The sequence below is a fragment of the Lissotriton helveticus genome, chromosome 2_1 (genome assembly GCF_964261635.1).
Source record: "Lissotriton helveticus chromosome 2_1, aLisHel1.1, whole genome shotgun sequence".
Classification (NCBI taxonomy): domain Eukaryota; kingdom Metazoa; phylum Chordata; class Amphibia; order Caudata; family Salamandridae; genus Lissotriton; species Lissotriton helveticus.
In genome coordinates, this window is record NC_136059.1 from 782,461,107 (window position 1) to 782,476,658 (window position 15,552).

Sequence of the window (15,552 nt, forward strand, 5' to 3'; positions counted from 1 at the left end):
TGCACTCTGCACTACCACTCTGCACTCTGCACTACCAATCTGCACTCTGCACTACCAATCTGCACTCTGCACTACCAATCTGCACTCTGCACTACCACTCTGCACTCAGCACTACCACTCTGCACTACCACTCTGCACTCTGCACTACCACCCTGCACTCTGCACTACCACTCTGCACTACCACTCTGCAGTACCACTCTGCAGTACCACTCTGCACTCTGCACTACCACTCTGCACTACCACTCTGCACTCTGCATTACAACTCTGCACTCTGCACTACCACTCTGCACTACCACTCTGCAATACCACTCTGCACTACCACTCTGCACTACCACTCTGCACTCTGCACTACCAATCTGCACTCTGCACTACCAATCTGCACTCAGCACTACCACTCGCACTCTCATTCTGCACTCTCACTCTGCACTCTGCACTACCACTCTGCACTACCACTCTGCACTCTGCACTACCACTCTGCACTACCACTCTGCACTCTGCACTACCACTCTGCACTACCAAACTGCACTCTGCACTCTCACTCTGCACTACCACTCTGTACTCTGCACTACCACTCGCACTCTGCACTCTGCACTACCACTCTGCACTCTGCACTACCACTCGCACTCTCACTCTGCACTACCACTCTGCACTCTGCACTACCACTCTGCACTCTGCACTACCACTCGCACTCTCACTCTGCACTACCACTATGCACTCTGCACTACCACTCTGCACTCTGCACTCCCCTATCCTTCACCACAGCACAGAGCAGAACGGCGCCTTCCCTCATAGACTGACATACAGCATGGTGCCCAGTAGGACTGCGCCAGATTTACCAATCTGCACTCAGCACTACCACTCGCACTCTCATTCTGCACTCTCACTCTGCACTCTGCACTACCACTCTGCACTCTGCACTACCACTCTGCACTACCACTCTGCACTACCACTCTGCACTCTGCACTACCACTCTGCACTCTGCACTACCACTCTGCACTACCACTCTGCACTACCAAACTGCACTCTGCACTCTCACTCTGCACTCTGCACTACCACTCTGTACTCTGCACTACCACTCGCACTCTGCACTCTGCACTACCACTCTGCACTCTGCACTACCACTCGCACTCTCACTCTGCACTACCACTCTGCACTCTGCACTACCACTCTGCACTCTGCACTACCACTCGCACTCTCACTCTGCACTACCACTATGCACTCTGCACTACCACTCTGCACTCTGCACTCCCCTATCCTTCACCACAGCACAGAGCAGAACGGCGCCTTCCCTCATAGACTGACATACAGCATGGTGCCCAGTAGGACTGCGCCAGATTTATATTTAGCTGGTGTCGCAGCCGCCCAAACTCACACTGTGAACCCGAAGTAGGGCATGAAAAGCGCACTCTTTACCTCTTACTGAACTCGCCACCCGTCAGGTGCTCCTGGGAACTCCTGCATAGTCAGACGCATATTAACTGACACATCGTTGAGCAAATAACAAACCTTTCCTTTTTAGGTTTCGCTGGAGGGCGGAGCTCTTAGCTCCGCCTCCAGAGAAATCTCTTGATTTCCAGTAAGGAGAATGGAATACGCCCCCCTGTCCCATTGGCTAGCTCCATAAATGGAGGCTAGCCATTGGAACAGAGATCTGTCCGTCAAGGCCGGACCAGATTCGGGGGCGTTCCCGAGATTTTTTCCCAGGGCGGAGTTACGTTTTTTCCCGTTCCCTCCCCTTTCACTGATGCGATGTCCATTTCCGCCCCCCCCTCGCTGTCCTGTGCACGTTTCCCGCCGTCCGTGTCCGCTCCCGCCCCCTCCCGCCGTCCGTGTCCCCTCCCGCCCCCTCCCGCCGTCCGTGTCCCCTCCCGCCCCCTCCCGCCGTCCGTGTCCCCTCCCGCCCCCTCCCGCCGTCCGTGTCCACTCCCGATTGATTGTTATCTAGAGCCGGTGCCCACCCGGCATTTGCCCGTAAAAATCAGCCCCCGCCTGCCTACCTAAGGAGAAGGGCCGCTGCGCTGCCCGCAGCGACCCGGAAGTGGTTGGCCGGCCGGCCAATCCCAGCGCGGCCGGCCGGAAGTGCCCGCCCCCGCAGCCCGGGGGGAAGAAAGAAGAAGCATGGCGGCCGGTTTGCAGGGCTCCCGTGATGCGAGGGAGCCCTGCTGCATCTAGGAGAAGAGCCCAGGAGGAGAGGAACCCCGCCCGCGGCCCCAAAGCGACCGCCGGAGGAGTGCTGCAGGGAGCAAGGCTCCCGTGTGAGGAGGAGAGCCCCGCCAGAAGACAGTCGGTGAGTGCGCGAGCTTGATCCGAAGGTATCAGAGCGCTTCACATGAGCACTAGTTGCATTACAGACGGACAAATGCATTGGGGGGGAGGGTCCTAAGTAAATTGCCCACAATCTTTTTATGTTTTCCTTATTACCGGTTTCACTATAAACTGCACCCTTTCAGAGTTTCTTGCCTGTTCTCACTATAGTCAGGTGAAGTCGCGGTTTCGTTAACTAACTTTATTCTTGCAAAGTAGCCTTATTGTATAGTACGGCCATTATTACCCCAACGCACTCACTAGAACCTTAGCATATACATGACATCAAAAATGCTGTTACTTTTAACCCCCCCCCCATTTCCTTCCAGATACAGATTTCGGGTAGTTGCACAGGTTTAAGTTGCCTTATGTAGTAACTGTTTCTTAACCACAGGCAATATCTTTTCAGTAGGCCAATATGTTCACTGTTATGCTGCTGGTTTATGAACCTTGTGAGGAGCTCACGCCACTTCAAAGTAGGTTGCCTGTAGCCTAAGTAGTTGAGAAGAAGTAACAAATTAATGGTGGCCTCCTAAGAGTCCGTCTGAAGGCCGGTGTTAGTTACCTGTGCACGTTTTAAACGCTTCCTGTCTACTGCCGGTTCTTTCCGAACGTTGAAAATGGAAAATCACTTCTATTCCGACCAGTGGAGTAGATGCTTGTTTGATGTTCCTTGATTGAGGCTCCCTGCGTAAAACACAATAGTCGGAACTTTTGAAAGTTTTTTTTTCTTCTCTACTTTCTTGAACCCTGTATGGTTTGATCTGGTACTTAGCCAACACAGAAATGGCATTGTAGACGAGGTCGTTGCAGGGTGAATAGTGACTTGCGTATGTTTAGTGATACGGGGTCCCAGTCTTTAACATAAAGCACTGTGACTAAGTTCTTAAAATTGCAAACAGTCTAATAGGGCGCTACAAAATGCGGAAAAAGTTTTTGATAAAACCTGCTTCCAAAATGTAGATTTTAGCAATGTAAGTAAACAGTGCTATTGTTTTTAAAACAGTCATTTTAGAAACTCAACAGCTCAAAGAATACATGTTGTTGGGAAGCTTCAAGCCATTCCATCAACTAATCCCAATAACGGCTTCCAAGCACCCTTTTTCGAGGTTGCTCACACTTTTTTCAGTTTTTTTTCACGCATGCCGGCACAATGGCAAGAAGACATGTTTAGTCACTTCAACTCCTGGTCCCTTGCAGCATGTCTGACTCGTCCCTGTGGCTAAAGTGGAGATTGCAGAGGAGGATTGGCTCTGTCAGTTATTTTTTAACATCAATGGGGGATATCCCACCTTATGAAGACCATAGTAGGTCACATCTCGCTTTAAGGATTGGAGTGTTTTGTGTACCACAAGTGCTTTTGATATCTGCTGCTCTATCCTGCAGATAATTGCACGAGCGTCTGGATGTCAAGGGAAATGGTTATTTTGTCACATAACTGTAGTAAGAACACCACTTGACTAGTGAGCAATGAGATTCTGAATGTCAGCCAGTTTATCCACAGACATGGATAGATTTTAGAGTTAAGTGTAGACTAGAGTATTAAATAGCAAACACAAGGAGATGAATTGCTGAAACTTTTCAGACACTTGCCCCAAGTCACAGATCGGGGTTGAATCAATCATCGTTCTTTAGTTCACTTTGCCACCTCAGTTCAGACCCAGCTATATGCAAATCAGTCTTGACCCCGTGCCTCATGGGAACAGTCCAGCCCAAATTGCCATTCCAGGTCTTCCCTGAACCGGACACAAGCATCCTGGGGCCGCTTTCGGGTAACTTCCCTAATCAGCAAGGCTAGTTTGAATCCAGTGGCAAAGTGAGCAAGGGACCCACTTCGGGTATACCCTGCCAACAAGTGTGTGGAGTATTAAGATATCCAGGTTTATCGACCTGGAAGCCCCTTGGTTGCATGAATGCTGAGTAGTGTACTTTGTGCCCCTGTTTCGTTGGCAACATCGTTAAGAGGATGTTATTTCCACACATGCTTAACTAAATAAGCTAGTTCCCCATGTTGGCTCTTACTTAAGTGAGTAGTTTCCCTTAATCTCCATTTATCTGGATACGTTAAAACATCTGCAGTAATAATGCACACTGTGTTGGTGAATGCGGGCCCTGTAGCCAGAGAGATTAAGCTAGTGGCATTGTAAATGACAATGCCATTTATTTATCTGCTTTCAAAACCAACACATAAATACAAAATTTGTCATTTACAATGCCAATAGCTCAAACTTTTACAAAGGCGAAACCGTTGCATTGTAAATGCTTGTTTTAAATAAGTAGCTGAACTGTGTCGACAGAGTCCTTCACGCACGGCAGCTTTAGGCGTGAAGAAATATCATGTAGGAAATCGGGTGACCCAGAGAGGCTCAGATTATATTATACAGAATAAAATACCACCACAAAATCTTTTTAAATGCATAATTGTTGAAATGAGTGAATGTTCAATATCATCCGAAATTGCACTTTCCCACTTATTTTTATTGCAGCAAAGAGTGACAGTCAAATATACAGCTGGTACCGTGTTCTTCCCTCGTTATTCCACTTACCATGTCAGCCGCTTAAATAAACAAACTGGCAAGCCAGCCGAAGCACCCACCACGTCGACCCTGAAGTATCACCTCACAGGGCTATCAGTGCTCTAAAACAAACTCCCTTTACATTCCGTGTTCAAACAAGGAGGTGCAAGCTAGCTGAAAACTGTAAACCTTTTATTCAAAACAAACATTTTAAATTTCGGTAAAAGCATTTTCAGCTATTCAAACATTGAAATTAGCCGAGTAAATCTGAGATGAAAGGAGCAACAAAATAATGCATGGCACGCGCCCACCAAAACGCACTGCAGAATGGTGAACGCGCACACAGCATCTGGATTCCATTACAGCACCTCCCTGACAGCTCCTAATTGATATTTATGGACGGCCGTGCGCGAAACCGCTGAGAAAATGCCAACATGGCCGCCTAATGCCCTATGGCATCAAGACTACTACAAAAACAGCACAGCGACGACCAATCACCATTCAGATAAGAAAAAAAACTCGCGCACTAAGGAATGTGTCTTTCCCGAGCCCTAATGAAACTTTTCTTTTTTCTTTAATAATAGGATCTCGGAGCTCCGCCCCGAACCCTAAAAAGTACATTCGCAAGTTAATTGTCTTTGAGTTTTGGGGAATTCACATACGTCCATGCAATAATATACGCACATATAACAAGGATGTTTGTTTTCAATGGCCATGAAAGTATGGACATAGAACAATGATGACTGTATTCAATGATCATGTATGGTCATTCATCAATGTGGCCAAAGGTAAGCAGTGTTGTCATTAGTTGTTTAGCTAAGTGTGGAAACTGCATGCATGTTTGTGAATGGTCAAAATACTACTAAATTGAAGGTGGGACCCAAATCTGTGTTGCAAGTCCATGGCCTCTCCTTTGACTCTCCCTTTGAAATGCCAGCTCTTGCAAATCCAGTCAATGGGGGAATTTACTAAGCTGTAACGTGATGCAGCATCAAAGGTATAATAAAAGAAATCAGCATAGGTATTAATATATAACACTGTTTAATTCTTCCCTAGCACTGATGCACTTTTGGCTGTCATGAGTCAAATCGCACACCACTGCTTCATAGTGCAAGAGTGTATGAACCCCTTTCAGAGGGCAATGGGGCACGCAGGGTATATTGACCCCAACCTTGGTGGTTCAGGCCTTTTACTCCTATTGTTCCTGGGCCCGACCTTCCATGAATATTGATCCCCTGGGCCAAGTACCCTTCTGCACTTGACTCTCAGTGGTAGCTGTGGTTGAACAGTCAAGGCTCCCTAGAGGGGATGTAGATACAGGTCAGTGGACATGAATCATAACTCAAAATGCAAACAGTACAAATAATAAATCAAGGTCGAGCTAAACACTTGCTTCTATAAGAAAAGTAGTTATTACTAACTCTATATGGGCAAATAAATGTGACTTTCAAATGCAACAACACAACCCTCCTTGAGGTTGGGGCTCTAGAAGTTGTCAGGCGAATCCCTGCGCCACCCTCCTTCGTGTAACATGTTCAGGGTAATTCCCATTCACAGGTGGCCGCATTAGAGAATGCAAACTACAAGGCTGTACTCAAGAGTTCTCCCTTTTGACCCTTTAGGATCTTTGGCAAAAGTGTCTATTGTGTCACAGCACTGTTATCAGCGAGTTCCCCAGGGCCCAAGTAGCCAAGTTCATGTCTTACCCGCTCGCGCAGCACAGAAGAGGTCAGCAATGCAGTGGATGCCTTCAAACATGCAACGGCAAGTCTTGCTCAGTTCAAAGAGGTTAGGCTGCTTGACTTTGCTCAAAGGAGAAGGAATCTGTTCTTCAGCTCCCGACTGGAGACAGCGAGAGTGCGACAGCAACCGCAGCAACTCTGGCGATCCTCAGTGGTGAGTTGGGGGCAGTTCCCTCGCAGCGTGGGTCCAACCTGCAGGTCATAGGCTCAGACTCTCCTTCGGTGATGGCCCGAATCTTTTGGCAACATTGGTACGGGAAGCTCTTGCTGGCATATGGGGTTGGCCCGGTATGGGGTCATCCGGGCGCAGGTTCTCCCAGCACAAGTGCCCTGGTCCAGAAACTCTCACGTCTTGGCCCTCCTTGAAGTGATAACTTTACAAGTGGCCCTTTCTGACGAACGGGGTCACTGCATCGTGGCAGTATGGACATAGCAAGAACCGGACGGTGCTCAACACATGGCTCAGTCTACGGGAGACCTCTCCTGGCATACGGGGGGCACTGAAAACAATCTTGCACACAGGCCGTGGCCCCATCGGTTCTTAGCCGAATCCTCACACCGATGCACAAGGAGTCCTCACAACAGGACTCCCCACTGCACCTTGCTCCCTCTAATGCTCTCCTCTTCCTCAAAGGGCACACCAGTCTTGGCAAGCAGGAAGGGGCTTGCACTGGGGAGACGGGATTCCCCTATTTGCACATGGACCAATCCACCTCTAACTGAGGGAGCACCAACCCTTAAATGTGGGCTCACAGCTCAAGCATGGAAAACAGGAAGCTGGTTCTACATCAGCAGAGGCTGCACTTTCAATAATGCAGCTCCAGGATCATACAAGATAAACATCGAAATGTACGCTGCCAACCGCACCGCAAAATCTACTGAAATGATCAGACTGCCGTTATCGAAGGTCTTTCTACTAACCCATTGGAGTGAGTATTTTGCCATTGATGCTTAACAGGAATTTAAACCAACAGGCCTTCTCATTGCACCACTGTGTGATTTATTTGACTTTTCGTGACATTTACTTCTTTAGTGAATTTACATTGAACCCAAATGTTACATGTGTAGCAGCTGGCATGTTGTCATCTTCAAGGTGAGCCAGGCTGGCCCTTTATCATGATATTGATATATTAAATGTCTGACGGGAATAGTACGTCATATGGACCACAGACTATTCTCTCGGCATGCTGGTAGACAGGCAACTGGATGGACCTTTCGCATGATAAATGACTGGCCTGAATGCCCACACTTAGCATGCAATAGTGAGATATGAATAGGTATGGGCAAAGGTATATGATTTAGGGTTGTTTACAAATTAGGTATAATGTTCCCCAGTGGTGATTTTTATAGTTTAGTTGTGTGGTGTTGTGTGAAGAGGGCAACATTGAGACTCCGGAACTGGGTCCTATATCAGTGCAGTGGCAAGGGTTCCTTGAGCCCTCATACAAGTAAGGAAAACGTTGGAATCGGTGGAACAGTGAAGCAAGGGGTTGCATCATTCCTGAGTGACAGGACCTTTCACTGTATGGAGGCCGGTTTTAAGTCAGACTCTCTATTAGCACCTTGGGGAGTGCCTCAGGAATCTTCCCTGAGTCTGACTCTCTTTAATATCTACCTTAGTCCTCTGGCCCATATCATCCAGGAATTCGGTATCTCCATCATGTCATGCGCAGATGACACGCAACTAGTGTTCTCAATTTCAGACGCTCTCAACTCAGACCACTGTCAACTTGTCCCTTGCCTTGAAAAAACTTGGATCCTGGATGTCGGACTGCAGACTCAAGTTGAATGGGGATAAGACAGAACTGATGATTCTGGGAAACAACTTCAATCCTCGTTTAGAGATTCCATGGCCAACTAGTTGGGGGCCATCCACCACCCTCCCCCCCCCCAAAGCAGCCATAAAAAACCTAGGCATGTGGCTGGACCAGAATTTAACAATGAAGGTACAGGCCAAAAATCTATCTGGCACCTGTTTCGGGATGCTACGCCTGATTAGGAAAATCATATCCCTACTCCCAGAGGACGCATGAAGGACTGTAGTCCAGGCCTTAGTGATATCGAGGCTGGATTACGGCAACTCTCTCTTTCTTGGTTCTCCCAAATACGTAACAAACAGACTTCAACTTTTTCAGAATGCAGCAGCACGACTGCTACTGAACATACCCAGGCGTCAATCAGTCAAACCAAGATTGAGGGAACTGCATTGGCTCCCGATTCAAGCCAGAATCAAATTCAAGTCCTTAAGTCTGGCCCATCGAGCCATGTATGGGAGGGTCCGAGCCCTTATCCAAAACCTGGTCGCCCACTATTTGACCTACCGACATCTTAGGTCGAGTTCAAAATTCCTGATGAAAGTGACTACAATCAAAAGAGCCAGATGGGGTGGAAGTTCTTTCACCCATCTGATACCTACGCTCTGGAACAGCCTAGACCCAGAGCTCCGACTCACTGAAAACAAAGCATCCTTTAGGAAAAAAACTCAAGACATGGCTTTTCCCACAAGACTAAGTGCTCACTGCCTCTACCTCTGACTCACTCGGCGCTGAGATGCCCAAGGGTAGTCACACGCTTTACAAGTCCCATAAACCCTTCCTCTGATCTAAATGGGAAAAAATGTATATTGCTTAGGTGCAGTGGGCCATTCAAACCCCTGGACCCAGGTGCCACTGCACTTGGTGCGCAATTGATAGGTGTATCCATGGAATTATCATATTTGCCACTAGCCGGAAACTGGAAATAAGGGTTAAATGCTATATGTGGCGCAGGCTATCCCTTAGCACAGGAATATTGTAGTGAATACGTTATGAACCTATATACTGCAAAAGTATGACCTTTGCATGATAATGCAACTGGACCTGATGAACAAGACTTGCTATGCGCGCCCTGGATGAGTCTGGCCGTGGTGATTTATTGATGTAGAAGTTGTGCATCGTCGTTCGGGGACTGCAAAGTGTAATGTTATATGAACCACAGGTGGCAGCTTGCTGGATTGATGATGCTACGATACCTATATGTGCCACCACAGCTAACGACTAGCTCCAAGACATGATGCTGATGAAACGTTACATCCCTCTCTGGCCTCCCCTATGGGTCTGATTATAAAGATACAGTGCACGTGGCACCAACTGGTCCTGGTATAATAAGTCGCTCTGTGGTTTGTGCCCCCCATTCGCCCCGCCCCCTGCGGTGGCGCGAGCCTGGCATGTGTCTAGTGAGGCGCTCTGGTTACATACCTGTCCTTGCTGAGTTACTGTAGCTAGGCTGTTATGTCCACGACTAATGCTGGAGCAACTCCGGGTTCCTCTCTCGTCCCCCCTGCTCTGTCTTCCAAACGTGAGACCCCTGTGGTGCGTGGAGGTAAAGGAGGCGAGTGGGTGTCTCTCACTCTAGCAAGCTGTTTGTCACGGTTCGCCGGTGCCCCGTGTTGTGAAACCGTTGGAACACCGGCACAGCAAGCTCACCAGACATAGCTGCTGTCAGCAACAAAAAAACGCGCCGCCAGATGTCACTCCAACTCCCACCATCCAATGGCAACGGCGCGCATCAACAGGGAGGCGGGAGAATTCTTGTGTAACGGTGACGAACGTCTCTAATTGGTTACTGTACAGATCAGACGTTATATTTACACTTCACTGACAAGGGAAGTGGGCGAGGCTAGAGAGGAAGCTGGGACGGGGTCTAAGTGGATCATTCGGCTGAATGAACATGAGGCCATTCTACGTCATTCCACGGGAATCTGGGACGGAGCATACCGTGCCCTGATCGACCTTACTTAGTCATTTATTAATAATCGTCCACTCATATAGTTGCTATTGGGCGGGCCTCGCACGTATAAGCAATACGATACATTTTTGGATGTGACTCATATTTTTTTATCATAGCGGCATCCGTTCTCAGGTTGTATTGGTGCACACTCTGTAAAGATAGCTTTGGAGTAGAAATCCTAAAAATATTTGATAAGCACGAGATAGGACAAGTCGCACCTGCTAATAGTATGAGCACCCATAGAATTTTCAATTGTGAATTTCTTGAATCGTTTTGTAAAACACATTTTTAGTGTAAAGCAGTATTGCTTCTCGAGACATATTAGGCCCTCTTTGCACAGGCCGTTCGAAGCAGCACCCAGTGCATAGTACAGTAATATCGCAACCTAGCACGTGTTTCACTATAGATTGGGAAATTACTGCGAGTATTGGGGTTTGTGTCCTCTGCATCCATCAAGGGGAACCACTCAGTGTCATTTAACACATTAACATAAGATAAACAGACGGTTGAAGTATTTTTCATTTTCTTAGGCTTTGGGCTTTTGTAAGATAGTTAGGTCTATGTATATGACATAGGAATGACGTTCTTGTATATGTGTGTGTTTTTATATTAGCAATAGAAATATACATAGCAAAGACTTTAGATAGATCCAAAAGACCCGATCAATCTCCTGTGGAGTTGGTTCTTTCCCCCAAATGAGGACACTGCAACAGTGGCTGGTTAATTGAATTTTATTAACTATTTCTCCCTAAAGAGCGCCGAGCCGCATATGTGCTTTCTGCCGGCTTATTGCGCGCTCTGTCTGGTGCTGCGCGCGCATCCCTCAAAATGGCCGCCGCACGTCACGTCTGTACGTGACGTGCATCAACTAGACTGCGCCGCTACATATCTCCCCTTTTTTCCCAACAAACATTTAAACTCACTGTCTGTCGCTCATATCAAAGTCTCGAAACCTCGTAGGTTTAACCACAGCTCTGCCGCTCCGTGTGAGTCTCGGGGGGTCATGCGGAATCACTCTCCCCCGCGCCTCTTCGCTCCTTCCTTCACTCTCCAGCGCGATCGCACCTCCATCTCGTCTGCCCATGTCCGCTTCGCTACTTAGTCCATGAGTACCACAGTCTATCTCTTCTCCTCGCTGTTCTCCTCGGCTCACCTCCAACTCTCCGTTTGATCGTTCTTGTTCCTGAGACCCTTCATCTCCGTCTCCTGGGTCCTCTCCACCTCGGTTCCATCTTTGCACTCCATTGCATCTAGCCATGCGATCCTGTGACCACACGTTGCCATCGCTGAGTAAAGCCGCTCTACCTCTCACTTCCTTGACTTGCAGGGGCTTGCTGTATTTACTCTCGCCCTTCCTGCTTAGCGTGGCCAATTTTACTCGCACCCATTCCCCTTTCTCCAGTTCGGTCTCCTTTACATTTCTCCGGGCATTGTAGTGTCTAGAGTAAACGGCTTGTGCCTTCTCCAGGTTAGCTCGTACAACCGCGGGGGACCATTCGCTTGTTATGATTTTTTCCTTCCACACGCGGTTGTCCCGGGTGAATGGTTCGCGGCCTCTCAGTATTTGGAAAGGGCTGTACCCTGTCCCTGTGGGGGTGATCCTGTACGCCCACACCATGCGTTCAATCTCTCTTTCCCAGTCCTTGTTGTTGGAGATGGCTGCCTGCACAGAGCCCATCACCACTCTGTTAAATCGCTCCACAAGTCCGTTCCCAGCCGGGTGGTATATGGACGTGTGCTTCGCTAGAATACCGTTCCATTGCATAAAGTTGCTCCATTTCTCTGATCTGAATTGAGGGCCATTATCACTTAAGATGGACTTCGGGATACCTTCCCTCACGAACGTGTCCGCCAGGAACTTTATGATGTTCTCGGTGTCCATTGTCTCGTCTATTTTCAGCTCAGGCCATTTCGAGTACCTATCCACCACGACGCACACGTACTTCTGGACTCCCTGTCCATCCATGATAGGACCCAGTATGTCCACTGACAACTCCTCCCACGGATTCCTCGGGGGGTCAAATTTTCCAAGTGCTGGGCGGAGTGGTTTGAGCGTTTTGTCCGCCCCTTGGCACTGGGGGCAGTCTCTGACGTGCCTTTCGGCCCTTACGTCCATACCTGGCCACCAGTAGTTTTGCTTTGCTCTTAGTTTCAGCTTTCCTATCCCCAAGTGTCCCTCGTGGAGCATGTCCAATAGTTTGGGGATGATTTCTGCTGGGGGGATGACTTTCTCCCCTCGATATACAAACACTCCTTGGTCGTCCATCGACAATTCTTCTCTGACTTCGAAATAGGGGTTGAGGCCTCCTCGGGTTAGTCTCTTCTCAGGCCACCCCTTCGTGATGTAGGACTTTACTTCTTCGAGGACTAGATCTTTCTCATAGGCCTGCCTCCATTCCTGATGCCCAATGGTTTTCTCTTGGTCTTCCATGAGTGCCACCATTTCTTCTGCCCCTGCTAGATCTTCTCCCGTCTGATCCATAGCGGCCGCTCTACTCAGGTAGTCTGCCACCTTATTCCTGGTTCCGGGGATGTGTTCTACATCGTACCTAAATTCTAACAGCTTGAGGGTCATCTTTGAGATTCGTGGCGTGGCACTCGCGTGTCCGCTGGACGTTAACACCTTCAGCAAGGGTTTGTGATCTGTCCTTAACAAAAACCGTGTGCCCCACAAGAACTGCCTGAACCGAGTCATGGCCCATACGACCGCCAGCATCTCCTTTTCGATTACACTATACTTCTTCTCGGTCTCACTGAGCGTGCGGGACGCGAAACTGATCGTCTCCATTCTCCCTTGACCTCGATCTTGCATAAGGACAGCACCCAATCCCTTGTCGCTGGCGTCCGTGGTTAACACCGTGCTTCCTTGGGGGTCATATCCTTGAAGTGGGACTGCTCCGACCACCTCTTTCTTGACGATCTCGAACTCGCCTTGCGCCGCCTCCGACCAGCAGAACTCTGTGTTGTCTCGTGTCAGCTGCCTCATGTGATGGGTTTTGGATGCGAAGTGCTGTACAAACTTACTATAGTACTCCACCATCCCGAGGAACGATCGGACTTCTTCTTTGTTGGAGGGCGGTGGCGCATCGCAGATGGCTCTCACATTGTCGGTTTTAGGGGTAACTCCTCTCACTCCTATCTCATGCCCCAGGTACGTGACTGACTCCATTCCAATCCGGCACTTGGTCCATTCAGCAGTGAGGCCCTTATTCTCAAGGATCTTCAGCACCTTCCCTAGTTTGTTGTCGTGATCCGCCCTGTCTCGTCCCATAACCAGGATGTCGTCCTGAAAATATTGGACTCCTTCAGTGTCTTTAAACAGTTGGTGCATCAATTTTTGGAACACCGCAGCCGCCGAGGCCAGCCCGAACGGCATGCGGCGGAACTGGTAGCACCCGAATGGGGTGATGAAGGAAGTACGTTTTCGGCTGTCCGGATGCAGGGCGATCTGGTGATAGGCGGAGGTCAAGTCTATGGTGGAGTACCATTTGACTCCCCTGGTTTTTGCCAACATTTCCTCGATCCGGGGCAAGGGGAACTTTTCCACCACTATGCTCTTGTTTAATTCGCGTAGGTCGACACACAACCTTATCTTCCCGTTGGGCTTCTTCACTACCACTAGGGGTGCGAGCCACTCCGCACACGTGATAGGTTCTATGATCCCCTTCCTTTCCAGATCCAGTAGTTCTTCCTGCACCGCATCCCTCACCGCCAGGGGTACGTTCCTTACTTTGTGGGCGACCGGTGTTGCATCGTCCTTCAGGACTATCTTGTGTGCAAACTTTTCCATCCTTCCGACTGTGCCTCCGAACACCTTGGGGTACTCTTCTTTCCATTTGTCTAGATCAGGCCAGGTTCCCGGTTCTGCGAGTAATATCTGTTCCTTGCCTTCTGGGTCCAGCTTGATGCCCAGGTCTCCTCGGTTGAGCCATCCTAGAACCGAGGGCCCTTTCTCAGATATTTACAGTTTACAGAAGGCTGACCGGTCTCTGAATTTAAAATCTAATGGCCTGAAACCTGCCATGGGAATGCGGTCCCCATTGTACGTCACTGGGCGGATGTCCAATTTCTCCAGTACTGGGCCTAAGTGTGGTGCAAAACTCTCCTCCCACACCGCTCTTTGAATGATGGTGTAGGGTGAGCCGGTGTCAGCCACGACCTTTATCGGTATTCCGCCGATCAGCATTTCCAGTACTGGTTTCATCGTTCTCTTACCGTCCACATTCAACACCTGGCCATCGACGCTTAGTGCTTGATCTTCTATGTAGATGATTGTGACGACATCATCCTCTGCGCCCTCCTCTTGTTCTTCGTCGTCCTGTCCGACGTACTTCACCATGCTCTTCGAGGCCTTCCTCCGACACACCTTCTCATAGTGGCCCACTATACCGCAGTGCAAACACTTGGCGCGGAATGCTGGGCACCTCCTGTCGTGCGCCTCGTGCGACCAGCTTCCGCATCGATAGCATGATTTCTTACTACTTCCTGCTTGTTTCCCTGGAGGGCCTGGGTTGCCCTGCCATTTGCTGGGTCCTTTAGCTGCCGAACCCTTGTTTTTGTAATCCCTGCGGGGCTCTTCCTCGCCGATTCTGTTCACCATGGCGCTGGGGGTTGTCTCTTTCCTCGTTGCGTCCGCACACCTGCGCGCCAATTCTGCCCTTTTGACTATTACCATCACCTCCTTTAGGGTGGTGTCCCCGCTGGCCCATAACTTGTCCTGTACTGATGTGCATGTGGTATGCATTACCACCTGGTCCTTGATGAACTCCTCTTCCCAGTTATCATACTTGCACGTGGCCGCTAGTCTCTTCAAGGCCGCGACGTATTCCTCCACTGTCTCTGCCGGGCGTTGTTTCCTTTGCTGAAAATTGAATCTGTCCACTGAGACACATACTGCCGGCCTGTAGTGCTCGTTGAGATCTTCGATGGCATGGGCATACACGTCCCCATCCGTGCTACCTCTTTCCTTCGGTACCAGACTCTTGTAGATTCTCAGGCCTTCTGGGCCTAGGTTGAGCAATAATATGCGTTTCTTCCTTTTGGGATTGAATTGTTCTTCACTCTCATCCTCTAAGACTCCTATGAAGTTGTCGATGTATTCCCTCCAGTCTTCCCACTTCATGAGTGGCTCTCCTGGTCTGGGCAGGAACTGCACCGGCGCCGTTGCATACCCCGCCTGCGCACTCATTCTCTCGCTCTTGATCGCAGGATAGGCGCTCGCT

At 49.2% G+C, this 15,552-nt stretch overlaps 1 protein-coding gene across 1 annotated transcript in view; it reads right to left on the reverse strand.

Annotated features, from left to right (window-relative positions):
* STARD4 (StAR related lipid transfer domain containing 4) overlaps positions 1-10,052 on the reverse strand; it is a 198,844-nt gene extending 188,792 nt beyond the window's left edge. Inside the window, exon 1 of the mRNA XM_078675495.1 lies at positions 9,799-10,052. The gene's annotated coding sequence lies outside the window, so the exon portion shown is untranslated. The remainder of the gene's footprint in view (positions 1-9,798) is intronic.
* Positions 10,053-15,552: the final 5,500 nt, after the last annotated feature.